The sequence below is a fragment of the Oncorhynchus nerka genome, linkage group LG14, assembly GCF_034236695.1.
Source record: "Oncorhynchus nerka isolate Pitt River linkage group LG14, Oner_Uvic_2.0, whole genome shotgun sequence".
Classification (NCBI taxonomy): Eukaryota; Metazoa; Chordata; class Actinopteri; order Salmoniformes; family Salmonidae; genus Oncorhynchus; species Oncorhynchus nerka.
The window spans coordinates 70,715,261-70,724,459 of NC_088409.1; the positions used below are offsets into that span (position 1 = coordinate 70,715,261).

At 42.0% G+C, this 9,199-nt stretch overlaps 1 pseudogene; it reads left to right on the forward strand.

Annotated features, from left to right (window-relative positions):
* Positions 1-642: 642 nt before the first annotated feature.
* On the forward strand, positions 643-9,183 carry LOC115141279 (probable ATP-dependent RNA helicase DHX40; annotated as a pseudogene).
* The last annotated feature ends 16 nt before the right edge of the window (positions 9,184-9,199 follow it).

Genomic DNA, 9,199 nt, shown 5'->3' on the forward strand with positions numbered 1-9,199 from the left:
GCCAATTGCAATTGTTCACAGATGATCAATCCCTATTGACTTATTTTCCAATGGTAAACCACTGGGTTCAGGACTTGTTTCCATTGTCAGGTGTCCCTACAGGGGTGACAGCCACAGGACTGTGTTTCTGCCAGTGGTCCGCAGTAAGGGAGTTAAGTATCCATCACATTACAATTGGTTTGTAGTCAGGCCATTCTCATTTGTGAAATTCCATGAGTTTACAAAGTCTGAGTGCCTGTTAACTCATATACAACTCAAATTGCATTGTGTGAAAATTATTAGATACTTTTCAGTAACTGGGTGGTATTCATCACCACTTTCTGGGCACAGAGGCTTGAATGCTCCTGTTTACAGTGAAAATAATGAACTTATTGTAGACACTTATGTCAGCCAATTAATAACACTATCCCCCAGGTATACTTTCATTATGATACAGAAGTCTGCAAAGGAACCGGCTGCTCAATGCCCTGTAACAGAATCATTTATCATAATAATCTTATCTGTACATTTACTGTCATAAAATACAAAATTGGCTCATTGTAGCAATCGAACCCTTGTGTGTTAATGCAATTGTACGTTTTGTCATGAATTATAGCATATTATTCCATTTAATAGTCGAAAATTGTGCATAAAGGCAATACTTCTGCAGGGACTTTTCAGACATGGGGAGCGGCTTACAGTAAACGTATTTGGCCAAGACAGGGACCAATGAAAACGTAGAATGCATTGTATCCGGAAGTTGCTGTGTTTCATCGTTTGCCGACAGAAACGTGTGTAACTTGGAATCTTTACGACCTAAAAGTTAGAATATTGTGGAGGAGAGTCAGACCTACAACTCTATATAAGTAAGCAGTTATGTGTTTACTCTTTGTTAGTGTATACGTGTAATATAAGTTATTGGAACCAGCTATTGTCATCATTCCCTTTCAAATAGTTAAACAACAATAGAGTCCATCATGTCGAAAAGGACGGAGTGGGATACCAAGGGAGATTCAGACGAATCAAAGAACCTGCCGATCTATCAACATAAGGCCAAACTTCAACAGGCTGTCAAAGACAATTCATTCTTGGTTGTCACTGGCGAGACTGGCAGAGGGAAAACGACTCAACGTCCCCATGGGACCTGTGTACAGAATTCAAAGTTGACCCAAACCTCTATACCCTTTATTATAGCATTCGTCTATGTGATGCCCTTATAGAGAGGTCTGAAAGGTTTAGATAGGTGTAAACTTGTATTAATTATGTAGGATTTTGGAGTAATAGCAAGATTGGCATCACCCAGCCTCGGAGAGTAGCAGCCATCACTGTAGCCCAGAGGGTATCACAGGAGATGCACTTTAGTTGGGGTAGAGAGGTTGGATATCAAGTGTGCTTCGATGACTGCACGACACAGGTGAAAGAGCTCCAAGACACCTGCCTACTGGATCAGTGTTTCCCAACGCTGGTCTTCGAGTCACCCAACAGTACACATTTTCATTGTAGTCCTGGACAAACACCTCATTCAACTTATTGAGGGCTTGATGATTATTTGACAAGTTGAATCAGGTGTGCCTGTCCAGGGATACAATAAAATGTTTTACTGTTAGGGGTACTCGAGGACCAGGGTTGGGAAACACTGTACTAGACTGCTCAAAGTGATACTTCACATAAATTATTGGATACGCTTATGTGTTAGGCATCTTGAAAGTGTTCTATAGGTCTACGTATTGTCGCTGAAATGTGGAGGGAATTAGAGTGTTGTGTATATCAAATGTGTGTCTCTGAAAGGAGATGTGTGTGTTGTCAGGACACGCTGGTAAAGTACATGACAGACGGCTGTCTGCTGAGAGAGATCCTGGCAGACCCTGTTCTGTCTCAGTACAGTGTAGTCATTTTGGATGAAACCCATGAGAGGAGCCTTAACAGGGTCAGTAATAGAGGCAACTACTTCAAAACAGTAATCTGATTATATCCCCAACTCCATCCCTCAGTTGTATAACCAAAGCAAGTGGTGGTGCTGCTGTTTTGCTGATAAACAAATCCCAGATTGTAAACAGTTGTGTAATATGTGTTTTACTTTAGGACATTTTGTTGGGTCTGTTGAAGCCGACCCTCTCCAGTCCAGATAAGGCCTCTTAAGGGTTGCTCTGTCCCCCTGAAGGTGGTGGTAATGTCAGCCACCCTGGAGACAGACAAGCTCTCTGTGTTCCTGGGAGGCTGTCCTGTCTTCACCATCCCTGGAAGAACCTTCCCTGTCACCCCCAAGTTTGGCTGATACACAGAGCTCTGTTTACGTTAAAGAGGTAGGGAGTGAGCTTGCTTTTACTGACATAGGTCAACTGTTAGCATGATGTATGATAATGAATAAATTCAGTGATTGTACCACCCCAGGATTTAGCTCATTTAAAATCAGCTAGTGATGCGCAGGTTGGCTCATAACCCACAGTACCGGTGGATATCCGCAGGGCGGATGGGTTTAGGTTCATGAAATATTGTGTGGCTGAAGGGCAAACGGGTTGAATAAAGAGAAACAATACCTTAAAAAATCCATGAATGTATAATTATTGTGCAATTTATATAGTCTACATTTAGCCTAAAATAATGAAAGAAAAACCTAATCTGGTCTTATGCATATGTCTAAACGCTTAACTGTATGTACGCCAAATTGCCTACACAGCCAATCACCAAATCATGTTTTTGCGAACTGGCAGAAAAGGTTTGGACACACCTACTAATTCAATAGTTTTTCTTTATTTTTACTATTTTCTACATTCATAGAATAATAGTGAAGACATCAAAACTATGAAATAACACATATGGAATCATGTAGTAACCAAAAAACTGATAAACAAATCAAAGTATATTTTATATTTGAGATTCTTAGTAACCACCCTTTGCCTTGATGACAGCTTTGTACTCTTGGCATTCTCTCAACCAGCTTCATGAGGTGGTCACCTGGAATGCATTTCAATTAACAGGTCTGCCTTGTTAAAAGTTCATTTGTGGAATTTCTTTCCTTCTTAATACATTTGAGCCAATCAGTTGTGTTGTGACAAGATAGGGTTGGTAAACAGAAGACAGCCCTATTTGGTAAAAGACCAAGCCCATATTATGGCAAGCTCAAATAAGAAAACAGAAACAACAGTCATCATTACTTTAAGACATGAAGGTCAGTCATTCCGAAAAATTACGAGAACTTTGAACGTTTCTTCAAGTGCAGTCGCAAAGACCAGTAAGTGCTACGATGAAACTGGCTCTCATGAGGACCGCCACAGGAAAGGAAGACCCAGAGTTACCTCTGCTGCAGAGGATAAGCTCATCAGAGTTACCAGCCTAAGAAATCGGCAATTAACCTCAGATCACAACCCAAATAAATGCTTCATAGAGTTCAAGTAGCAGACACATCTCAAAATCAACTGTTCAGAGGAGACTGCATGAATCAGGCCTTTGCGTTTGAATTGCTGCAAAGAAACCACTACTAAAGGACACCAATAATAAGAAGAGACTTGCTTGGGAAAAGAAACATGAGCAATGGACATTAGACCAGTGGAAATCTGTCCTTTGGTCTGATGAGTCCAAATTTGAGATTTTTGGTTCCAACTGCCGTGTCTTTGTCAGACGCCGAGTAGGTGAGCGGATGATAACCGCATGTGAGGTTCTCACCGTGAAGCATGGAGGAGGAGGTGTGATGGAGTGGGGGTACTTTGCTGGTGACACTATGATTTATATAGAATTCAATTCACACTTAACCAGCATGGCTACAACAGAATTCTGCAGCGATACGCCATCCCATCTGGTTTGCACTTAGTGGGACTATAATTTATTTTTCAACAGGACAATGACCCAACACACCTCCAGGCTGTGTAAGGGCTATTTGGCTAAGAAGGAGAGTGATGGAGTGCTGCATCAGATGACCTGGCCTCCACAATCACCCGACCTCAACTCAATTGAGATGGTTTGGGATGAGTTGGACCGCAGAGTGAAGGAAAAGTAGCCAACATGTAAGGGCATATGCTGGTGGCAGGGAAGTCAGGCGAAGGAGATCGAACTTGGTATAAAACGGAACAGTTTAATAAGTACTCAAAAACTCAAAAAACAAAATATACAAAATAATAAAAGTGGGTACAAAACCCGTCGCACACCAGAACATATCTTGCACAAAGCTTACAAACAAACAATCACCGACAAGGACAATGAGGGGAAACAGAGGGTTAAATAAACAACATGTAATGAATGGGATTGGAACCAGGTGTGATACAAGACAAGACAAAACCAAAGGAAAATGAAAAGAGGATCAACGATGGCTAGAAGTTCTGCGACTTCAACCATCGAATTCCGCCCGAACAAGGAGAGGGACCAACTTCGGCGGACGTCGTGACAAAACAAGTGCTCAGCATATGCGGGAACTCCTTCAAGACTGTTGTAAAAGCATTCCAGGTGAAGCTGGTTGAGAGAATGTCAAGAGTGTACAAAGCTGTCATCAAGGCAAAGAGTTGCTACTTTGATGAATATCATATGAAATATATTTTGATTTGTTTAACACTTTTTTGGTTACTACATGATTCCATATATAGTTTTGATATCTTCAGTATTATTCTACAATGTAGAAAATAGTAAAAAATAAAGAAAACCCCTGAGTAGGTGTGTCCAAACTTTTGATTGGTATGGTATATTGTCTCTACTGTATGTATGGGGAAAAAATATGGGGGAAACTTTAAGTATGAACAAACCTCTTGTCTGTGACAGGTTATCAAGGTGGAATTGGATGTACACACAAGTGAGATGGCTGGAGATATCCTTGTGTTTCTAACAGGTAAACCTAATGATAATCTACAGAATATTAATGTAATGATTACAGGTTATTTTTTTTTTCTTCGATACAACTGTTTATAACAGGGCTGTCTGATATTGAGAAGGCCTGTGACATGTTGTATGTGAAGGCTTAATTCATAGACTACCGTTACGATTTGCAGGACCGTAAAGTGGAAGGGCTGCTGATCCTGCCCCTGTACAGATCTATGCTCACTGGTAAGATTTCCGGCACTGTCTGAGTACTCCTCACTGTGACATGCACATATAGAAAAACAGATGGAGTTCCCTTTTACATACAGTTTAGCATGTCATTTGCTTGCTAAATCAAAAGAATAAAGTCATGACATGACTGCATAGAGCTGTTTTTATCCATCACAAAATGCAAGGCCTCAAATTTCATGACTGTAATTTGCTCACTGCAGGTATATTGTTGACAGTGAGTTAGTGAAGCAACTCAACCATAACTCAAGGGTTATGGACATCCTCGAAGTGGTTCTGATTTCAAAGTAAGTCCCGGAAGTCCCTGTTTGTCTGCTTCCTTTCGTTTTGTGCCTAATGAACAGAACTGTGATGTTGTAGGAGCGAGGACCTGCAGAGAGCAGGCCGAGCAGGGAGAACCTCCGCCGGGACTTACTACAGTCAGAAGTTCTGGGATAGCTGCATGCAAGAGTACACCGTTCCAGAGATCCAGAGGACCAGTCTCACCGCTGTTATCCTCACACTCAAGTGCCTGGAAGTTCATGATGTCATCAGGTAGGTACAACTCCACTTCCTCAAGTGTTCAGAGAAACCAGTGTCCGTTTTTCAAGACTGTGATAATACAATACAATCCAACAAGTCATTTGAGGCCATGGTTGCTTGGTCTGTCCCTCTTAAGGTTCCCTTACCTGGACCATCCAGAGGAGAGGTTCATCCTAGAAGCATTGAAATGGCTTTACCAATGTGACACCATCGACAGGTGAGAGATATAGACATACTGTATATTCGTGTACATCTGTCATTGCTTATACAAATCTCCACCAGATACATCTACAACCACATAGGGATACAACTCTGCTGTTTTCACCATCAAGAACAGAGGGAACCTACTACATACAGTATTGGCAGTTCTTCATGACTATCACGACTCAATCTTTTTAATAGCTCTTGTTAGCTCTTATCAATATTCCCCTCCCCTGTGTGGTGTCTGTAGGAGAGGTAAAGTGACCCAGCTGGGTGAGCTGATGGTATAATTCCCCCTGCCCCCAGGGCTGACCCGGGCCCTGCTCCAGGCTGTCTCCCTAGGCTTTGACGAACCTCCTGCTGCCTGTAGCCACCATGCTGTCTTTGGATAACATTTTCATCAGACCAGGTGGACAATAACGGCACGAGGCCTCGGTTTAGCCAATGAAGATGTGGTTATGTCAGAAATACACATGTATACATCATGGCCTTTACCGATTTATTCCATTGGATTTCAGTCAGACATAATCCCAAGTCATAGTTCTAATCTAAATGTTTGGCATTTCTCTCTCTGCAGGCCATCCAGAGAAGCAGAAGGAGGCAGATCAGAAGCACAGGCAGTTGGGAGTGCAGACCGGCAGCTGTAAGGACTTCACCATGTGGCTCAGTGTGTTTGAGAAGGACAAGGCCAGGTATACAAACATAACTCATCTTGATGTATTTAATAAGCTACATTAAATTCACTGCATTCATATTCATGAGTCTCCATCTAACGTGAGCTTGTTTTGCTGCCTACTTGTTGTGATGCCCCGTCAGCGTGATGTAAAGACAACTATATACACCGGAGGGCGCTAAAGTCAGCCTTCAGCGAGGAGACCCAGCTCAGAGAGTTCCTCCTACGAATACAACAGGTCAGTTTGTTGTTTGTTTATTTACTTATCTTATTAGTTTTTGTGTAGCTAAAACTATGATGTGAAGCTCTGAGCATGTATGTACAGATTTATAACCAGGGTATGTCCGTTGTTTCTAGAAGAGAGATTTCCCTATGGAGAAGTTTGATGGTAATAAGAGTGAGCTGTTCAGGAGATGCCTATGCACTGGTTACTTCACCAGGGGCACTCAGAGATACACATGGCAAGAAGGTACGGCTTTTATCCCAGCAATGTTAAAAAGTCAAGAAAGATAACTGAAATGTTGTGGTTTTCTCTCAGGTCAGTTGGAAAGGTGTTTTGGACAATGTATGGGCACGGATCCATGGTTCACATTCATCCATCATCAACGGTAAAGACTTCCAGGACTATATTCTGATCACTTCAGAACAATCCATTAAATCCCCAGAATGCATATTACACATCAATCCCCATCTCTCCTGCACGTTAACCTGACTCCCCCTCCCCCGTTGCTCTTTGGAGGACCAGGAGGACCAGCTGGACTGGTGATCTTCCATGATTCTTGTGCTCCATGAGGTGGATGTGTATGAGCTGAGCAGCGTGGCCAGAGAGGAGGTGGCCAAGTGGGAGACCAAGGAAGCAGCTAAAAGGCAAACAGGTGTTTGATGGGCTCTGGTGATCAAATCCAAATCTAATCAAATCAAATGTAATTTGTCACACACATGGTTAGCAGATGTTAATGTGAGTGTAAAGAAATGCTTGTGCTTCTAGTTCAGAATGGCATAGGCAAGATGCAGTAGATGGTATCGAGTACAGTATATGCATATGAGATGAGTAATGTAGGGTATGTAAACATTATATTAAGTGGCATTGTATAAAGTGGCTAGTGATACATGTATTACATAAAGATGGCAAGATGCAGTAGATGGTATAGGGTACAGTATATACATATGAGATGAGTAATGTAGGGTATCTAAACATTATATTAAGTGGCATTGTTTAAAGTGGCTAGTGATACATTTTTTACATCCATTTTTCCATTTATTAAAGTGGCTGGAGTTGAGTCAGTATGTTGGCAGCAGCCAACTCAATGTTAGTGGTGGCTGTTTAACAGTCTGATGGCCTTGAGATAGAAGCTGTTTTTCAGTCTCTGGGCCCCTGCTTTGATGCACCTGTACTGACCTCGCCTTCTGGATGATAGCGGAGTGAACAGGCAGTGGCGCGGGTGGTTGTTGTCCTTGATGATCTTTATGGCCTTCCTGTGACATCGGGTGGTGTAGGTATCCTGGAGGGCAGGTAGTTTGCCCCCGGTGATGCGTTGTGCAGACCTCACTACCCTCTGGAGAGCCTTACGGTTGTGGGCGGAGCAGTTGCCGTACCAGGCGGTGATACAGCCAGCCCGACAGGATGCTCTCGATTGTGCATCTGTAAAAGTTTGGGAGTGCTTTTGGTGACAAGCCGAATTTCTTCAGCCTCCTGATGTTGAAGAGGCGCTGTCTGTGTGGGTGGACTATTTCAGTTTGAGCATGAATTTACTGGTATAGAATGAATTGTATAACATTTGTTTCTGTAGCTGCTCCTTTATTATATACAGTACAGGTCTCATAAAAACATCTAATGGGGGGGGGGGGGGCAAAGGTTTTTGAAATGGAAAACGTAATTGAGCATTCCTATTGGACAAGATAAGTTACTGTAGTGCCTTTTCTGATCAAGCCAGGCCCCAAGGTGATTTGTATGCTATGTATGCTTGTTTTGTTCTTCTAATAGTCATTATGTGTGTTTGGTTTATTCTAGAGGGGACTGCTGAAGACGCATTCAAGAAACTGGAGAAACGGAACGATGAAAGCTCAGTGAACGATGCCCGTTCTCGCTACCTACAGAGAAAACAGGAGCGGCAACAAGGCAAAGCACACTTATCCTCAGGACACTTATCCTCAGGGGAAGAAGGGCTCCGTTATTGGACTGACCAGGACAGAAGAATCTCCACTCAGGGGTTAAAAGTCTGACCGTCATAATAAACTGCACAGGCGATGTTCAAAACAATGTTTTACAACACAGGAGTCTGAGAGTTGAGGGTCAAATATTGTCCTTTGTAGCTCAGTTTGTAAAAAGCATGGTGCTTGTAATGCTAGGGTAATGGGTTCACTTCCTGGGACCACCCATGTGGAAAATGTATGTATGTATGACTGTAAAGTCACTTTGGATAAAAGTGTCTGCTAAATATTATATTTAAATATACATTAATAATGGACTAGGTGGAGATAATGAATCCTAGTCACATCAAATGTCTAGTACTGAAGATGTTTTATGCTATGTTATCTTTTAGTGGTATATTTCTTTTTTTGTTTCATACCAATCAACGTTTTTGTCATGAGAGTACATTTTGCCAGTGGAGGTCCTCCATTCTCTTCTGGTTCTGGGACAGTTACAGAATTACATACATTTTGTCAATATGTCACCCAACAGTGTTGTCAAATCAGCACATTAGAAAACAGGAGAACAATCACAGGCACTTTATTTTGTACATCGCTGCCTTTTATAAAATAAAGGTTAATTTCGTAACTGCCATTGCTCAA